This window comes from Chiloscyllium punctatum, chromosome 20 (genome assembly GCF_047496795.1).
Source record: "Chiloscyllium punctatum isolate Juve2018m chromosome 20, sChiPun1.3, whole genome shotgun sequence".
NCBI lineage: Eukaryota > Metazoa > Chordata > Chondrichthyes > Orectolobiformes > Hemiscylliidae > Chiloscyllium > Chiloscyllium punctatum.
In genome coordinates, this window is record NC_092758.1 from 41,502,469 (window position 1) to 41,520,900 (window position 18,432).

The 18,432-nt window shown below is 42.4% G+C and overlaps 1 long non-coding RNA gene across 3 annotated transcripts in view; it reads right to left on the minus strand.

Moving 5' to 3' along the window:
• The window catches only part of LOC140492076 (uncharacterized), a 29,174-nt gene extending 10,742 nt beyond the window's left edge, over positions 1 to 18,432 (minus strand). Inside the window, exons 1-2 of one of the 3 annotated variants that reach the window (XR_011963486.1) lie at positions 17,839 to 18,432; positions 10,682 to 10,795 (exon numbers count right to left, since the gene is read on the minus strand). This is a non-coding gene — a long non-coding RNA (uncharacterized lncRNA). Of the gene's footprint in view, positions 1 to 10,681; positions 10,809 to 17,838 lie in introns of all 3 variants that reach the window. The other 2 variants (XR_011963487.1, XR_011963488.1) reach the window with 2 other exon arrangements.

The window sequence follows — 18,432 nt, forward strand, 5'->3', positions numbered from 1 at the left end:
TGCCTGAGGTGTAGTGAAAGTGGAGGTAAGTGACGAACTAGATGGACTAAAAATAATAGTGAAGCATTAGTAAGGCTGACTGTACTTAAAGTTGGTAAATAAAGGTCCAGATTAAATGCTTTTGAAGATAATGAGGGCATATAGAGTCATAGAGATGTACAGCATGGAAACAGACCCTTCGGTCCAACCCGTCCATGCCGACCAGATATCCCAACCTAATCTAGAGCCACCTGCCAGCACCCAGCCCATATCCCTTCAAACCCTTCCTATTCATATACCCATCCAAATGCCTCTTAAATGTTGCAATTGTACCAGCCTCCACCACATCCTCTGGCAGCTCATTCCATACAAGTACCACCCTCTGCGTGAAAAAGTTGCCCCTTAGGTCTCTTTTATATCTTTCCCCTCTCACTCTAAACCTATGCCATCTACTTATGGACTCCCCCATCCCAGGGAAAAGACTATGTCTATTTATCCTATCCACGCTCCTCATAATTTTGTAAACCTCTATAAGGTCACCCCTCAGCCTCCGACACTCCAGGGAAAACAGCCCCAGCCTGTTCAGCCTCTCCCTGTAGCTCAGATCCTCCAACCCTGGCAACATCCTTGTAAATCTTTTCTGAACCCTCCCAAGTTTCACAACATCTTTCCGAAAGGAAGGAGACCAGAACTGCACGCAATATTCCAACAGTGGCCTAACCAATATTCTGTACAGCCGTAACATGACCTCCCAACTCCTGTACTCAATACTCTGACCAATAAAGGAAAGCATACCAAACACCTTCTTCATGATCCTATCTACCTGCGACTCCACTTTCAAGGAGCTATGAACCTGCACTCCAAGGTCTCTTTGTTCAGCAACACTCACTACGACCTTACCATTAAGTGTATAAGTCCTGCTAAGATTTGCTTTCCCAAAATGCAGCACCTCACATTTAGCTGAATTAAACTCCATCTGCCACTTCTCAGCCCATTGACCCATCTGGTCCAGATCCTGTTGTAATCTGTGGTAACCCTCTTCGCTGTCCACTACACCTCCAATTTTGATGTCATCTGCAAATTTACTAACAGTACCTCTTATGCTCGCATCCAAATCATTTATGTAAATGACGAAAAGTAATGGACCCAGCACCGATCCATGTGGCACTCCACTGGTCACAGGCCTCCAGTCTGAAAAACAACCCTCCACCACCACCCTCTGCCTTCTACCTTTGAGCCAGTTCTGTATCCAAATGGCGAGTTCTCCCTGTATTCCATGAGATCTAAGCTTGCTAATCAGTCTCCCATGGGAGACCTTGTCAAGCGCCTTACTGAAGACCATATAGATCACATCTATGCTCTGCCCTCATCAATCTTCTTTGTTAATTCTTCAAAAAACTTAATTAAGTTTGTGAGATATGATTTCCCACGCACAAAGCCATGTTGACTATCCCTAATCAGTCCTTGCCTTTCCAAATACATGTACATCCTGTTCCTCAGGATTCCCTCCAACAACTTGCCCACCACCGAGGTCAGGCCCACCGGTCTATAGTTCCATGGCTTGTCTTTACCGCCCTTCTTCAACAGTGGCATCATGTTTGCCAAACTCCAGTCTTTCGGCACCTCACCTGTGACTATCGATGATACAAATATCTCAGCAAGAGGCCCAGCAATCACTTCTCTACCTTCCAACAGAGTTCTTGGGTATACCTGATCAGGTCCTGGGGATTTATCCATTTTTAACCATTTCAAGACATCCAGCACTTCCTCCTCTGTAATCTGGACATTTTAGAAGATGTTACCATCTATTTCCCTACAGTCTATATCTTCCATATCCTTTTCCACAGTAAATACTGATGCAAAATACTCATTTAGTATCTCCCCCATTTTCTGTGGCTCCACACAAAGGCCGCCTTGCTGATCTTTGAGGGGCCCTATTCTCTCCCTAGTTACTTCTTTGTCCTTGAGATAGCTTTGGCAAATAGAATTAAGGGGAATCTAAAGGGTTTTTACAAATACCTGTTTTGCCCTCCTGATTTCCCTCTTAAGTATACTCCTACTTCCTTTATACTCTTCTAAGGATTCACTCGATCTCTCCTGTACCTGACACATGCTTCCTTCTTTTTCTTAACCAAACCCTCAATTTCTTTAGTCATCTAGCATTCCCTATACCTGCCGGCCTTCCCTTTCCCCCTGACAGGAATATAATTTCTCTGGATTCTTGTTATCTCATTTCTGAAGGCTTCCCATTTTCCAGCTGACCCTTTACCTGCGAACATCTGCCTCCAATCAGCTTTCGAAAGTGATTGCCGAATACCATCAAAATTGGCCTTTCTCCAATTTAGAACTTCAACTTTTAGATCTGGTCTATCCTTTTCCATCACTATTTTAAAACAAATAGAATTATGGTCGCTGGCCCCAAAGTCCTCCCCCACTGACACCTCAGTCACCTGCCCTGCCTTATTTCCCAAGAGTAGGTCAAGTTTTGCTCCTTCTCTAGTAGGTACATCCACATACTGAATCAGAAAATTGTCTTGTACACACTTCAGAAATTCATCTCCATCTAAACCTTTAACACTATGGCAATCCCAGTCAATGTTGGGAAAGTTAAAATCTCCTACCATAACTACCCTATTATTCTTACAGATAGCTGAGATCTCCTTACAAGTTTGTTTCTCAATTTCCCTCTGACTATTGTAATACAATCCCAATAAGGTGATCATCTCTTTCTGATTTCTCAGTTCCACCCATATAACGTCCTTGGATGTATTTCCGGGAATATCCTCCCTCAGCACATCTGTACTGCTATCCCTTATCAAAAATGCCACTCCCCCTCCTCTCTTGCCTCCCTTTCTATCCTTCCTGTAGCATTTGTATCCTGGAATATTAAGCTGCCAGTCCTGCCCATCCCTGAGCCATGTTTCCGTAATTGCTATGATATCCCAGTCCCATGTTCCTTCCTAACCATGCCCTGAGTTCATCTGCCTTCCCTGTTAGGGCCCTTGCATTGAAATAAATGCAGTTTAATTTATTCGTCCTACCTTGTCCCTGCCTGCCCTGACTGTTTGACTCACTTCTGTTCTCAGCTGTACCCCTCTCAGATTGATCTCTTTCCTCACTATCTCCCCCCCCCCCCCCCACCTTACTAGTTTAAATCCTCCCAAGCAGTTCTAGCAAATGTCCCTGCCAGTATATTAGTCCCCTTCTAATTTAGGTGCAATCCATCCTTCTTGTACAGGTCACTTCTACCCCAAAACAGGTTCCAATGATCCAAAATTGTGAATCCTTCTCCCATACACTAGCTCCTCAGCCATGCATTCATCTGCTTTATCCTCCTATCCCTGCCCTCACTAGCTCGTAGCACTGGGAGTAATCCAGATATTACTACCCTTGAGGACCTCCTTTTTAAATTTCTGCCTAACTCTCTGTAATCTCCCTTCAGAGTCTCAGCCTTTTCCCTTCCAATGTCGTTGGTTCCATTGTGGACAATGACCTCCTGCTGGCCCCTCTCCCCCGTGAGAATATTCTGCACCCTCTCTGAGACATCCTTGACCCTGGCACCAGAGAAAGAACACACCATTCTGCTTTTTCTCTGCTGGCCACAGAAACGTCTGTCTGTACCTCTGACTACAGAATCCCTTAACACAATTGGTCTCTTGAAAGCCGACGTACCCCTCATTGCATTTCAGCCAGTCTCAATACCAGAAACTTGGCTGTTCGTGCTACGTTCCCCTGAGAATCCATCACCCCCTACATTTTCCAAAACAGCATACCTGTTTGAAATGGGTATATCCACAAAAGACTCCTGCCCTCAGTGCCAACCTCTCTCACCCTTCCTGGAGTTAATCCATCTATGCGACTGTATCTGAGACATTCCCCCCTTCCTATAACTGCCATCCATCACATACTGTTGCTGTTGCAAATTCCTCATCGCTTCTAACTGTCTCTCCAACCAATCCACTCAATCTGATAAGATTCGCATCCAACAGCATTTGTGGCAGATATAATCTGCAGTAACCCTTAAACTCTCTTTAAACTCCCACATCTGACAAGAAGTACATATCACTACAAAGGCCATTTTTGCTCCTTCACAATCTACAGACCCAGAAAATAACACCATCTTATTTCTCTACAAACACTGCCCCAGGTTAAATTAATAGCTATGGCTTATATTTTAAGTTTAATCAAGAGACTTATCTCCAAAAACATATAATTAAGAAAGAATCCACTGTACCCACTACTGTAGCCTTTCTTTTGGTCAGATTTAAAACAACAATTAACTTATCTAATTCTGTGCTGTGAACTTCGCCCAACAGTTCCTCCAAGATGGTGAAAATTATGGCACCATTCAAATTTTTCCATGTTTCTTAGTGAAAGACTGGTGTCAGAAGACTGGAGACTTACAGATGTCTTGAGTTTGGAAGCAATTTTGGGTTTCCAGCAGCATCTGGTTCCAATGTAGATTCACTGGAATCTGGAGGCGGCAATGGGTTTGAGCCCAGTATGAGACCCAGTGGCATCAGCAACTGCTGCATCACCGAGGTGGGCCCGAAGCAGACTCATGACGTCGGAGGAGTCGAATTTGGGCCAGTTCAGTACCCGGCAGCATCGATATATCTGCACTGGCAAGGTTCAGTGAGGACTCATAGTGGCGAGGGTGTTGGTGGAGGTGGGACGGGACTGAACAGTGGCGACTTTCATTCCAGTGGCGGTGTGGCAAAGGGGACTATGCCTGGCCACCAAGCCCAAGGCCCATGATGAAGCATTTAATAAGAAGGGCTTTTATTTCTTCATTTTTCTGCTTTTTTATTCTACGTTTTAGTTTATTTTTCTGTGTTTTAAGATGGTGCTCAACAGTGCTGACACTATGCAACACTTTTCACCGTATTTTGTAACAAGATACATTTGACAATAAATAAATTAAATTAAATGTCACACGCTTCTTGAAAAAGAGTGTAAATATAAACATCTCAACCATGGTGGAAGAAAAGCTTTTAGAGATTAAAATCTAGCAGAAAATTGGATTAATTGAAGAAAGTCAACTTAGATTTGTTAAAGGCAAATCACTTTCAACCAAGTGGATGAGATAACAGAGGAGTTGATCAAGGTAATACATTTGATACATTTTCAAAAAGCATTTTATATGGAGCCATAAACAAGCTTACTTACAGAGTTAAAGTGCATGGAATAAAAGTGACTGTGGTATCATGAGGAAATCAAGAGTAGTGGTGAATTATGGTTTTTCAGCTTCAAGGAAGGTTTATAATGGTGTTCTCCAAGGATTGATATCACGGCTATTGTATTTCTTGATCGATACTAATGGCCGAGACTTGAATGTGCAGGGCTCAATTTCAAAATTTGCAAATGACACAAAACTTGGAAGTATTATGAACTGTGATGAGGGCAGTGAAAAGTCTTTAGGCCAAGCATACTGCTGGAATGGGCAGACAAATGACAGATGAAATTTAAAGTAGCTAAGGTATGGACTGATACAGTTAGGTAGGATGAACTAGAAAACTGAAATAAAATGAAGGAGCTAATTTTAATGGTGATACAGGAACAGAGAGACAAACACATACATTGCTGAAGGTGGCAGAGCAAACTCAGAAAGTATTTAAATCATAGACGATTCTAGACTTTTTAAATAGAAGCATAGAGTACAAAAGCAAGGAGGTTAGAGTGAACAATTATAAAATATATGGTTAAGTCGCAGCTGGAGTATTGTATCTCCGGGAGCTACACTTTAGGAAGGGCCGAAGAATTAGACAATGTGGAGAAATGATTTTAGAGAATAGTTTCAGCAGTAAAGAGCTTTGGTTAGTCGATCGATTTACTGAATTGCTAGGACTGGAATGCATTGCTTCAGTATGTGGGAAGGTAAATTCAATTGTGGCTTTCAAAAGGGAAGTAGATAAAAATGAATGTAGGACTACAGGGAAGTGCAGAAGAATAGGACCAGCAGGTCTGCATTTGCAGGGAGCTGATGTGGATATGATAGGCCAAATGAGCTCCTTCTGTCTTATCTGTAACCATTTTATGATTCTACATTTGCACCAAATATTTCAGGCATCTATAGTTAAAAAGGCATAATTCAATTAAGGGAGCTATTTCTTTTTTTTACATTCATTCACAGGATGTGGACGCTGCTGGCTAGACCAGCATTTCTTGACCACCTAAACTGCCCTAAGTTAAGAGTCAACCACATTGCTGTGGGTCTGATGTCACATGTGTATCAGACAAGATAAGGATGGCAGATTTCCTTTCCCAAAAGGAATTAGTGTACAATGATTTATTGGTCATCAATTGACCTTGTATTTCAGAAATTAATGCTGGAAATGCATTTAACTTCTCATATGGTGTATGCATGGACTGGTCCTCATGCTCAGAATTATCTATTTTTCAAATAATGAAACAAAATGTATCATAGTTATTTAACAATTGTAAAGGATATTTTTTAAGAAGTGTGATTCGTACCAAGGAAAGCACAATAGCCAACAATAAGCAAAAAAAGATCATTCAGCAGATCAGGCAGTATCAGTGGAGTTAATGCAATTAGCATTTCAAGTCCAGTATGACTCTTCTTCAGTCTGAAGGGTGCGATGCCTGTTATTGCATACTTAGTCATGAGTGCAAATGGTGAGGTATGGTTCTGACGTTCACAACAATACTAGGTGCATGTGGATGCTACGGAGAATGTAACTGTCAAGAATAAGCTCTGATTGAAAGAGATTGTTGGTAGATGTGTGATGAGGATGTGGTAGAGGCTGGTGATGCTGTTCATAGAATCAAAGAATTGCTCCTGTGTAGAAGGAGGCCATTACCCTATTGTGCGTGCACTAAGTTTATTGCCAAGTGCCAATCTCCTGTGTTTTCCCTATATTTGTGTACACCACTCCTATAAAAATAATCATCCAATGCCCTGTTGAATGCCTCAATTGAAGCCGCCTCCATCACATATCCAGGCAGTGCATTCCATATTCTGATTACTCAATGTGCAAAAATATTATTTCTCACATCACCCATGCTTTGTTTGCATTTTAAATCTATACACTTCATTTTCTTTTCTCTGCAGGAACACTATCTACTACTTCCCTATGTACTCTGTCGAGCCCTCTCATAATTTTGTAAATCTCTATTAAATCAAAGAAAAATCCAAAGTAAATAGTCCCACTTCTTCAATCTCTTCTCAACTGAAGTTTCTCATTCCTGGAACCATTCTTGTAAAACACTTCTACACTCTCTCCAGTATATTCACATCTTTCATACAATGTGGCACCCATTACTGTACATAGTATTCCAACTGAAATTTAACATATGTCTTGTACAAGTTCAATATCACCTCTTTGCTCATGACCTCAATGCCCTTATTAATAAAACTGAGAACACTGTATACTTTATTAACTGCTCTGTACACCTGTCTTGCCACTTTCAATGATCTGTGCACATATATACCCAGGTTCCACTGCTCCTGCACCCCGTTTAGAATTCTACTCCCTATTTTATAATGTTTTTCAATGTTCTTCCAATTAAAGTGTATCACTTCAAACTTCTCTGCATTGAACCTCATCTGCAACTTATCTGCCACCTCCACCAACTTAGAATTATAGAATCTCTATCATGTCGAAGCAGGCCATTTGCCCCACTGAGTCCACTTTGACTTTTCAAAGAGCATCCCACCCAGACCCATCCTATCCCTGTAACCTTGTATTTCCTATGGTTAATCCAGCTTGTCTGCACATCCCTGGACACTATGGCCAACCCACCTAGCCTATGAATCTTTGGACTGTGGGAAGAAATTGGAGGACTCAGAGGAACCCCACACAGACATGGGTAGAATGTACAAACTCCACACAGTCAGTCGCTCAAGGTTGGAATCAAACATGATCCCTGATGCTGTCGGGCAGCAGTGCTAACCACTGAGCCACTGGGTTGATGTCCTTTTGGAGTTCCTCCTCACAATTTACAATTCTTCTAAATTTAGTGTAATCTGTAAACTTTGAAAATGTCCCTACATACTAAGATCAAGATTATTGATATAAGTAAGTAAAAGTAAGGGTCCCAAACCAACTTCTACTGCAAACCTTCCTTCAGGCCATAAATATATCTATTAACCATTACTCGGTTTCCTAGTCAATTTTGTACCCACATTGTTAATATCTTTTTTTTAAATCATGATCCCATAACTTTCCTCACAAACCTGTTGTGTAACATTGTATCAACTTTCTTCTAGGACACTATGTATACATGTAACACCATTACCCTCACTAACACTCTATTACCTCTTCAATAAAGCTGCTGCAAGTTAGTTAGACACAATTTCAAATTTAGAAATCCATTCTAACTCTTCTTAATCAACTAACCTTTTCCTAAAATAAATACTAATTCTATACTGAACAATTGTTTCTAGGTGTGGCACAGTGGCGGCATGGTGGCTCAGTGGTTAGCATTGCTGCCTCACAGCACCAAGAACCTGGGTTTGAGTCTAGCCTTGGGCAACTGTCTGTGTGTAGTTTGCACATTCTCCCTGTGTCTGCATGGGTTTCCTCTAGGTGGTCTGGTTTCTTCCCACAGTCCAAAGATGTGCAGGTTAGGTAGATTGGCCGTGCTAAATTGTCCATAGTGTTCAAAGATGTGTAGGTTAGTCAGAGATAAATGTAGGGGAATGGGTCTGGGTGGGTTACTCTTCGGAGGGTTGGTGTGGACTTGTTGGGTCAAAGGGCCTGTTTCAACACCACCAAAGTTAAGCTAACTAGTATATAATTGCTGGGACTGCCCTTACAACTTTTCTTGGATGAAGTTATAGTGTTTGCAATTCTTCAGTTTGAGTTTCCACTTCTGTCACCAAATCCTGGGCATCATCTTCCTCATGTAAAGATAGATGCAAAATATTTACTTAACACCTCAGCCATACCCCATGCCTCAATGTGTAAATCCACTTTATGGTCCCTGATCAGCCCTTCTTAAACCATTCTCTTGGTGTTCATATGCCTATGGAAGACTTTTGGATTTCATATAGGCTGCTAGTTTTTTTGCGTAGTTCCTCTTTGCTTTTCTTATTTGCTTATTCACCCCGTCCTAATCCTTCAATATTCCTGTTGGTCCTTAATTGTACTTTCTGTCCCATAGCTGCCATAGCACAGTTTAATTTCTATCTTGTTTGTCATCCAGAGAACCCTAGATTTGTTTGTATTGCATTTTCTATTAAAGGAAACATAATTCAACTGTACCTGAAAAATCTGCTCGTTGAAGGTGGCTGTTACTGTTTGCCCAGTGACTGTTCAGTTACTGTTTTTGCCCACTGACCACTATTCCAATCAATTCTGCTCAAGTCTGTTCTTGTCCTATTAAAGTCAACACTTCACCAACTGTATTTTCTTAATCTGAGTTGTTACAAGTCATTCTCCAACACCTGAGGAAAAAGTGAGGACTGCAGATGCTGGAGATCAGAGCCGAAAATGTGTTGCTGGAAAAGCGCAGCAGGTCAGGCAGCATCCAAGGAGCAGGAGAATCGACGTTTCGGGCATGACCCCGAAAGAAGTTCCTGAAGAACTTAGTGGGCGGCACGGTGGCACAGTGGTTAACACTGCTGCCTCACAGCGCCAGAGACCCACGTTCAATTCCCGCCTCAGGCGACTGACTGTGTGGAGTTTGCACATTCTCCCCGTGTCTGCGTGGGTTTCCTCCAGGTGCTCCGGTTTCCTCCCACAGTCCAAAGATGTGCAGGCCAGGTGAATTGGCCATGCTAAATTGCCCGTAGCGTTAGGTAAGGGGTAAATGTAGGGGTATGGCTGGGTTGTGCTTCGGCGGGTCGGTGTGGACTTGTTGGGCCGAAGGGCCTGTTTCCACACTGTAATGTAATCTGTTAAAAAAAGGGGCTCATGCCCGAAACGTCGATTCCTGCTCCTTGGATGCTGCCTGACCTGCTGCACTTTTCCAGCAACACATTCTCCAACACTCTCCTGACCCTTAGGGCTCAATGATCACTGTCTCCTAAATGTAATCCCACTGACACTTGATCTACTTGGCTCACCTCATTTCCAAGGATCAGGTCCAACAATGCACCCTTCCTTTTTGGTCTGTAAATATACTGCTAGAGGAAACTCTCCCAAACACAAGCTAAGAATACATGCCGCTTACACTACGAGCATCTCAATCAATATTTGGGAAATCATTATAGCCACTCTATAATGTTGGCATTTCTCTGTAACTTCCCTTCAGATTTGTCCTCAACATCCTTTCCAATCTTGGTGGTCTACAGACTGCATTGAGCAATGTTACTGCAACTTTTTAAATTATGTGACTTTCGCCAAATTGAGTCTGTCCTTGGACCCTCTGAGACATCTTGCTTCTCTAGGACTGAAGGAGGATGGGGAAAAAATTGTGGCTGTAAGAGCGGCTCCTTTTTTGAGGTATTTTAGGTGTTGGAGGTGATTTCCTTGAATTCCAGGAGCAGCTGTTACTGTTTTATATACTGTTGTATTGTTTTGGAACTTTGAGGGACAAGAGATCAAAACAACGGCACTTTTAAAAGGAGGAAGACAGACAAAGGCAGTGACCACGTGGTCAAAGAAAGAAACCTATACTACTGTCTGACTGTGCAGTGAATCTGCACAGTTACTGCCTTTGCTGTTTGAGTTCATGTACTTATGGACATTGGAGTGCATCTAGGAAAAATGAACAAACAGCAAAATTCACAACTGACCTTGAAGGAAGCTGTATGGGAAAGCTAGGGGCTGTTGCCCGAAATGTTGATTTTCCTGCTCCTCGGATGCTGCCTGAACTGCCGTGCTTTTCCAACACCACTCTAATCCAGAACCTGTATGGGAAAGCTCACAGTGCAGGAACAGACAATCAGATTACAACGGGATCTTGATCAGATGGGCCAATAGGCTAAGAAGTGGCAGATGTAGTTTAATTCAGATAAATGTGAGGTGCTGCATTTTGGGAAAGCAAATCTTAGAAGGACATATACACTTAATGGTAAGACCCTAGGGATTGTTGCTGAATAAAGAGACCTTGGAGTGCAGGTTCACAGCTCCTTGAAAGTGGAGTTGCAAGTAGATAGGATAGTGAAGAAGGCGTTTGGTATGCTTTCCTTTATTGGTCAGAGTATTGAGTACAGGAATTGGGAGGTCATGGTGCGGCTATACAGGACATTGGAATATTGCTTGCAATTCTGGTCTCCTTCATTCGGAAAGATGTTGTGAAACTTGAAAGAGTTCAGAAACCCAGGATGTTGCCAGGGTTGGAGGATTTGAGCTAGAAGGAGAGGATGAATAGGCTATGGCTGTTTTCCCTGGAGCATCGGAGGCTGAGGAGTGACCTTTTGAGGTTTACATAATCATGAGGGTCATGGATAGGATAAATAGACAAAGTCTTTTCCCTGGGGTGGGGGAATCCAGATCTAGAGGGCATAGGTTTAGGGCGAGAAGGGAAAGGTATAAAAGAGATCTAAGAAGCAACCTTTTCACGCAGAGGGTGGTACGTGTGTGGAATGAGCTGCCAGAGGAAGTGGTGGAGGCTGGTAAAATTGCAATATTTAAAAGTTGTCTGGATGGTTATATGAATAGGAGGAGTTTGGAGGGATATAGGCCAGGTGCTGGCAGGTGGGACTAGACTGGGTTTGGATATCTGATCAGCATGGATATGTTGGACAGAAGGGTCTGTTTCTGTGCTGTACATCTCTATGACTCTATGTGCATAGTTTTTAAGTGGAGCCTTGCTGTAAATCTACAATAGTGAGTAGATTTGGTTCTTTTTTGATTATATGTTTTATTGAGATCTGTGTCTTGATTAAATTTTAAAAATATAAGCTATAAGTATTAAATTAGCCTGGAGAAGTTTTTTTAGAGCAATAAGAGGGTGCTGTTTTCTGAGTCTGTGGATTGTGCAGGAGCAAAGGTAGCCGTTAGTAGAGTGACGTGCTGTTAGGTGTGGGAGTTTAGGGAGAGTTTTCATGTTACTAATGATTATGTCTGCAGGAAGCGTCTTTGGTTGCAAATCCTATAAGATCATGTGGATCAGCTGGAGCGGCAGTTAGAGGCAATAAGGAATTTATAAGAGCTAGGGGATGATGCATGGCATTCTTGGGAAGGGAGAAAAGCAGCAGATACAATCAAGTAGATGGGTTAACTCCAGGAGAGGTAGGAGGGGTAGACAGGCACTGCAGCAGTCTCCTGTGGCTATCCGCATCTCAAACAATTATTCTGTTTTTGGAAAATGTAGGGGGTGATGGAACATAGCACGAACAGCCAAGTTTCTGGTACTAAGAATAGCTCTAATGTAATAAGGGTACATTGGGTTCCAAGTGATCAATTGTGATAGGGTATCCCCTAGTCAGAGGCACAGAGAGATGTTCTTGCAGGCCATGAGTGAAAATTCAAAACGCTCTGTTGCCTCCCTGGTGCCAGGATCAAGGATATCTCAAAGAAGGTGCAGACTGTTGTCAAAGGGGAGAATGACCAGCAGGAGGTTGTTGTACACATTGCAATTAATGAGATAGGTAGGGAAAAGGATGACTTTCTGAAGGGAGAATATAGAATATAGGAATAGGGCAATAGAGCAGTTGAATGCATGGCTGAGGAGTTGATGCAGGGGAGAAGGGTTCACATTTTTAAATTATTAGAATCTTTTCTGGGGTAAAAGTGACCTGTACAAGAAGGCTACATTGCACCTGAATTGGAAGGGGTCTAATATACTGACAGGGAGATTTGCTAGAGCTGCTCAGGAGGATTTAAACTAGTAAGGGAAATAGTGAAGAAAGAGATCAATCTAAGATTGGTACAGTTGGGAAAACGAGCGAGTCAAGCAGTCAGGGCAGGCAGGAAGAAAGCAGAGAACAAAGTAGGACTGATAATTTCAACTGCATTTATTTCAATGTAAGAGGCCTAAAAGGGAAGGCAGATGAACTCAGGACATGGTTAGGAACATGGGACTGGGATATCATAGCAATTCGAGATGTGGCTCAGGGATATACAGGACTGGCAGCTTAATGACCCAGGATACAAATGCTATAGGAAATATAAAAAGTGTGTGTGGTGTGTGTCTTTAGTAGTGGTGGTGGTGGTGGTGGGGGTGGGGGGCGGGGGGCAAGAGAGGAAGGGGAGTAGCATTTTTGATAAGGGATAGCATTATGGCTGTATGTAGGGAGGATATTCCTGGGAATACAGCCAGGGAAGTTATTTAGGTGGAATTAAGAAATAGGAAAGGGATGATCACCTTATTGGGATTGTATTATAGACCCCCCCCAATACTCAGTGGGAAATAAGAAACACATTTGTAAGAAGATTTCAGTTATCTGTAAGAATAATAGGTGGTTATGATAGGGGATTTTAACATTCCAAAATAGACTGGGATTTCCATTCTGTTCAGTGTGTACATGAAAATTTTCTGATTCAGTATGTGGATGTACATACTAGAGAAGCTACTATAATTCTATTAGTTTTAAAATAGTGATGGAAAAAGATAGACTGGATCTAATAGTTGAAGTTCGAAATTGGAAGAAGGCCAATTTTAATGGTATGAGGCAAGAACTTTCAAAAACCGACTGGGGGCAGATGTTCGCAGGTAAAGGGATGGCTGGAAAATGGGAAGCCTTCAAAGTTGAGACAACCAGAGTTGTCTGGTTGTATTATAGACCCCCTAATAGTCAGAGGGAAATTTAGAAACAAACTTGTAAGGAGGTCTCAGCTATCTGTGATTTTAATTTTCCAAACATAGACTGGAACTGCCATAGTGTTAAAGGTTTAGATGGAGAGGAATTTGTTAAGTGTGTACAAGACAATTTTCTCATTCAGTATGTGGATGTACCTACTAGAGAAGGAGCAAACCTTGACCTACTCTTGGGAAATAAGGCAGGGCAGATGACTGAGGTGTCAGTGGGGTCCAGCAACCATAAGTCTATTAGATTTAAAATAGTGATGGAAAAGAACAGACCAGATCTAAACGTTGAAGTTCTAAATTGGAGAAAGGCCAATTTTGACGGTATTAGGCAAGAACTTTCGAAAGCTGATTGGGGGCAGATTTTCACAGGTAAAGGGACACCTGGAAAACGGCAAGCCTTCAGAAATGAGAAAACGAGAATACGGAGAAAGTATATTCCTGTCAGGGTGAAAGGTAAGGCTGGTAGGTATAGGGAATGCTGGATGACTAAAGAAATTGAGGGTTTGGTTAAGAAAAAGAAGGAAGCATATGTAAGGTATGGACAGGATAGATCAAGTGAATCCTTAGAAGATTATAAAGGAAGTAGGAGTATATTTAAGAGGGAAATCAGGAGGGCAAAAAGAGGATAGCTTTGGAAAATAGATTTAAGGAGAATCCAAAGGGTTTTTACAAATATATTAAGGACAAAAGGGTAACCAGGGAGAGGATAGGGCCCTTCAAAGATCAGCAAGGTGGCCTTTGTGTGGAGCCACAGAAAATAGGGGAGACACTAAATGAGTATTTTGCATCAGTATTTACTGTGGAAAAGGATATGGAAGATATAGACTGTAGGGAAATAGATGGTGACATCTTGCAAAATGTCCAGATTACAGAGGAGGAAGTGCTGGATGTCTTGAAACAGGTAAAGGTGGATAAATCCCCAGGACCTGATCAGGTGTACCTGAGAAGTGATTGTTGGGCTTCTTGCTGAGATATTTGTATCATCGATAGTCACAGGTGAGGTGCCGGAAGACTGGAGGTTGGCAAACGTGGTGCCACTGTTTAAGAAAGGGTGGTAAGGACAAGCTAGGGAACTATAGACCAGTGAGCCTGACGTCGGTGGTGGGCAAGTTGTTGGAGGGTATCCTGCGGGACAAGATGTATTTGGAAAGGACTGATTAGGGATAGTCAACATGGCTTTGTGCATGGGAAATCATGTCTCACAAACTTGATTGAGTTTTTTGAAGAAGTAACAAAGAAGATTGATGAGGGCAGAGCAGTAGATGTGATCTATATGGACTTCAGTAAGGCGCTCGACAAGGTCTCCCATGGGAGACTGATTAGCAAGCTTAGATCTCATGGAATACAGGGAGAACTAGCCATTTGGATACAGAACTGACTTGAAGGTAGAAGACAGAGGGTGGTGGTGGAGAGTTGCTTTTCAGACTGGAGGCCTGTGACCAGTGGAGTGCCACAAGGATTGGTGCTGGGTCCTCTACTTTTCATCATTTATATAAATGATTAGGATGTGAACACAGGAGGTGCAGTTAGTAATTTTGCAGATGACACTAGAATTGGAGGTGCAGTGGACAGTGAAGAAGATAACCTCAGAGTACAACAGGATCTTGATCAGAAGGGCCAATGGGCTGAGGAGTGGCAGATGGAGTTTAATTCAGATAAATACAAGGTGCTGCATTTTGGAACACCAAACCAGAGCAGGATTTATACACTTAATGGTAAGGTCCTAGGGAGTGTTGCTGAACAAAGAGACCTTGAAGTGCAGGTTCATAGTTCCTTGAAAGTAGAGCTGCAGGTAGATAGGGTAGTGTAGAAAGTGATTGGTATGCTTTCCTTTATTGGTCAGACCACTGAAAATAGGAGTTGGGAAGTCATGTTGCGGCTGTACAGGATGTTGGTTTTTGCCATGTTTGGAACACTGCGTGCAACTCTGGTCTCCTTCCTTACAAAAGGATGTTTTGAAACTTGAAATGGTTCAGAAAAGATTTACAAAGACATTGCCAAGGTTGGAGGATTTGAGTTACTGGGAGAGACTGAATATGCTGCGGCTGTTTTCCCTGGAGCATTGGAGGCTGAGGGGTGACCTTATGGAGGTTTATAAAATCATGAGGGGCATGGATAGGCTAACGAGACAAGGTCTTTTCCCTGGGGTGGGGAGTCAAGAACTAGAGGATATAGGTTTAGAGTGAGAGAGAAAACATTTAAGAGAACCTAAGGGGCAACCTTTTCACACAGAGGGTGGTGCATGTATGGAATGAGCTGCTAAAGGATGTGGTAGAGGCTGGTATCATTCCAACATTTAAAAGGCATCTGGATAGGTATATGAACAGAATGAGTTTAGAGGAATATGGGCCAAGTGCTGGCAAATGGGACTAGGTGAGGTTAAGATATCTGGTCAGCATGGACGAGTTGGTCTGAAGAGTCTGTTTCTGTGCTGTACATCTCTATGACTGAAACACCTCCTTAAACAATACTAAAACACCTCCTTGTTTACCTCATTTCTATCTCTCCTGAAGAACTTACATTCAGGAATATTTAATACAGTCTTGCCCTTCCTTGAGCCAGGTCTCTGTCACTGCCAAATCATTATTCTAAATTGTAATCCTCATCTGTAACTTCCCAACCTTATTTCCTATGCTCCATGCACTTATATGTATGCACATTTATTCTGTTTTAGACTTCCTTTTTTTCTCCCTTACCTCTCTCAGTTCACCTAGTTATGATTCTCTATGCTAGTGTAAGGCATTTTCTAAGTATTTTGCAAGCCCTCATATTCTCCTCAACTATTCTTTGGTGATTCAATCGCCCTGCCACCTTAGTTTAACTTGGAAATGAGGTGGGCCAAGTGGATCAGTGTTAGTGAGGGAACATTTAGCCCTCCCAATGACACTGGCAAAACGTCCCTCATCATTCCCCATTGCAAAGGGGCATTTTACTTGTGTATTACCCTGTTGGTATGTTGTCACATTTGAAGATACATTCACTGACCTTACTACTCGTACAAAATCACTTATTTTTTAATGGCCCTACATTCTGGTCCTCGGGGTTAATTACTGGCATTATCCTCCACAATTACCCACGTCCACTACCTTTTGTGGTAGATGATCTCTTGGCTACCTCCAGGTACAGAACACTTTTCTTACTTTACACCTCCTGCACTAAGACCTCCATAGCATCAACTTAAACCTTGGAGGCCCATTTTTCATGTTATGCCATTCTTCAGTTGTTAGATTCACTTTGTGTCAGAGTTATACAGCATAGAAACCAGGCCCTTCAGTCCATGTCAACCAGATATCCTAAACTGATTGTTTCCATTTGCCAGTATTTGGCCCATATCCCTCTAAATCCTTACCATTCATGTACACATCCAGATGCCTTTTAAATGTTGTAATTTAAAACTTTATATCCACCTCCAACACCACCTCTGGCAGCTTGTTCTATAAACACATGACCCTCTGCATAAAAAAGTTGCCTCTCAGATCCCTTTTAAATCTTTCCCTTCTCAGCTTTAGACTCCCCTACCCTGGGAAAAAGACCTTAGCTATTCATCCCATTCACACCCTTCATAATTTTATAAACCTCTGAAAGGTCACCCCTCAGCCTCTGGCGCTCCAGTGAAAAAAGCCACAGCCTATTCAGCCTCTCCCTATAGCTCAAACACTCCAATCCTGGCAACACGCTAATAAATCTTTTCTGAACCCTTTCAAGTTTAGTATCTTTCCTATGAAGGGACAAAATTGAACACGGTATTCTAAAAGTGGCTTCACCAATGTCTTGTACAGCCGCACCATGATGTCCCATCTCCTACAGTCATTGCATTGACTAATGAAGGCAAGCCTGCCAAACATCACCTTCACTGCCTTGTCTACCTGTGACTCCACTTTCAAGAAACTATACACCTGCACCCCTAAGTCTCTTTGTTCAGCAGCACTTCCCAGAGTTCTGCCATTAACTATATAAGTCCTGCCATGGTTTGCCTTAGCAAGATGCAAAACCTCATATTTGTCTGCCACTCTTAGGCCCATCAGGTCAAGACCTCCTGGTACTTTGAATAGTCTTCTTCACTGTCCTCTACATCACCAATTCTGGTGTCATCTGCAAACACATTAACATGTTTGCCAAAATATTCCCCTTTGTGTGCTGTAGGCTAGCTTTGAATAGAACTACCCACTAATAATATGACACCATTCTCAGACTTACATAACCAATAGTGGCTGCTTAGCGCTGGCTGAAATAATTCAAAGTAGTACACAGTACGAAGTTGATGCGGTCACTGCTTTTCATTGAATGGGTTCGAGTTGATCGCAATCCACACGCCTTTTTTTCGGGAGGGAATTACATTTACATTTATGGTACACCATACTATCCAAGAACATCGCAAAGTATACGAACAAAACGAAACGTGCAATTTCCGATTAAATTAGATTCTTCTCGATATCTCATGTGCAGTCATATTTTAATGTTCCAGTCTCCGGCCAACTGCCTGTTTGGTCAAGTAGGCTTTAATGTGTCAAAATGCTTTACAGCCCATGTCAGTGCCTCTGACATTGTTAGCAATTGGAAAAATAACAGGGGAATCGTTGGACCATTCCCTCCGGGCAGAAGTTCGAGTGTGATAGGAGGATTTCAGTACAGACAGAGGCAGCTAACTGTTTTCAACCAGATTTTCGATTTGTCACAAATATATCATTGACCTTTCGAAACGGTTTGCAGCGCCATCCGACAGCTTCGACTCAGAAGTCACCAAGGAGATAGCGCCATTTTGAAACAACACCCAGTACCCTCCGCGCCGCT